Genomic DNA, 1,401 nt, shown 5'->3' on the forward strand with positions numbered 1-1,401 from the left:
GGGATCTGAGTTACTACAGAGAATTCTTTCCTGGGTGCTGGCTGGTGAGTCTTGCCCACATGCTCAGGGTTTAACTGATCACCATATTTGGGGTCAGGAAGGAATTTTCCCTCTAGGGCAGATTGGCAGAGGCCCTGGAGATTTTTCGCCTTCCTCTGTAGCATGGGGCACGGGTCACTTGCTGGAGGATTCTGTGCAGCTTGAGGTCCTCAAACCACAATTTGAGGACTTCAATAACTCAGACATAGGTTAGGGGTTTGTTACAGAAGTGGGTGGGTGAGATTCTGTGACCTGTATTATGCAGGAGGTCAGATTAGATGATCATAATGGTCCCTTCTGACCTTAAAGTCTATGAGTCTATGAATCTATTATTTTTATTCATCAAATTAAAGAAACTGAAACTTAACTAAACTTATTTTTTTTTAAATTAACAACTAAACTTTACTTAAAAAATGAGACACAGTTCCTAACCAAGGAGTTGGAGGTATTTGCACTACTATGAGCACATCCATTATAATTTAGTTTTTCTGCTCCTTTTCTTAACAATGAACCAATCCATATTTTAAAATTAAAAGGGGGTATCATATGACTGAATTAAAATGTAAAGCCATGGGCTTGTTATGCTATTTCAGTAGAGTACACGTGACAAAGATTACAAACTCTGTAGACTCTGCACTGGGCATGCCTGATGCGGCTGCTTATACAGGTCAAAGAATTTTCTAGAATAGTAGTTGGTGGGGGAGGGGAGGACCAATGGTAATGCAGCATCGCAGTAGTGGGGACGCATGCTGCAAGCGAACGCAGGCTTTCTATACATTTCTACAATATCGATATTACGCAATTCAGCGCTTATTGCATAATACAACAATCCATACTTTAAAACTAAAAGAGCATATTGTGCGATTAAATTAAAATGCAAAGCCATTTTTTTTGAGACATTAGGGCAGGGGTGGGCAAACTTTTTGGGCTGAGGGTCACATCGGGGTGGGGAAATTGTATGCAGGGCTGGGGCAGGAGGTTGGGGTTTGGGAGGGAGTGTAGGAGGAGGTGCCTTGTGCAGGAATGGGCTCAGGATTGGTGCAGAGGAGGGGTGCGGTATGTGTGAGGTGGCTCAGGGAAGGGAGTTGGGGTGTAGGAGGGGTGTGGAGTGCAGTCAGGGGGCTCAGGGCAGGGAGCTGGGGTGCAGGCAGGGGGCTTAGGGCAGGGAGTTGGGGTGCAGCAGGGGTGTTGAGGCCACTAAGTGTCACTAAGCATTATTCTAAGTAATTTTAAAAAGTAAAAGCTATAAGAATATAGAGTTTTCCCTTAAGCCTCTCATGAGCAAAAGTCCATCCATGTTAAACTCTAACTGACCTAGCAGGCCAATAAATAAACAAAAGGCCAGGTGTCCGCAGCCTTATC

Source organism: Chelonoidis abingdonii, chromosome 5 (assembly GCF_003597395.2).
Source record: "Chelonoidis abingdonii isolate Lonesome George chromosome 5, CheloAbing_2.0, whole genome shotgun sequence".
NCBI classification, from domain to species: domain Eukaryota; kingdom Metazoa; phylum Chordata; order Testudines; family Testudinidae; genus Chelonoidis; species Chelonoidis abingdonii.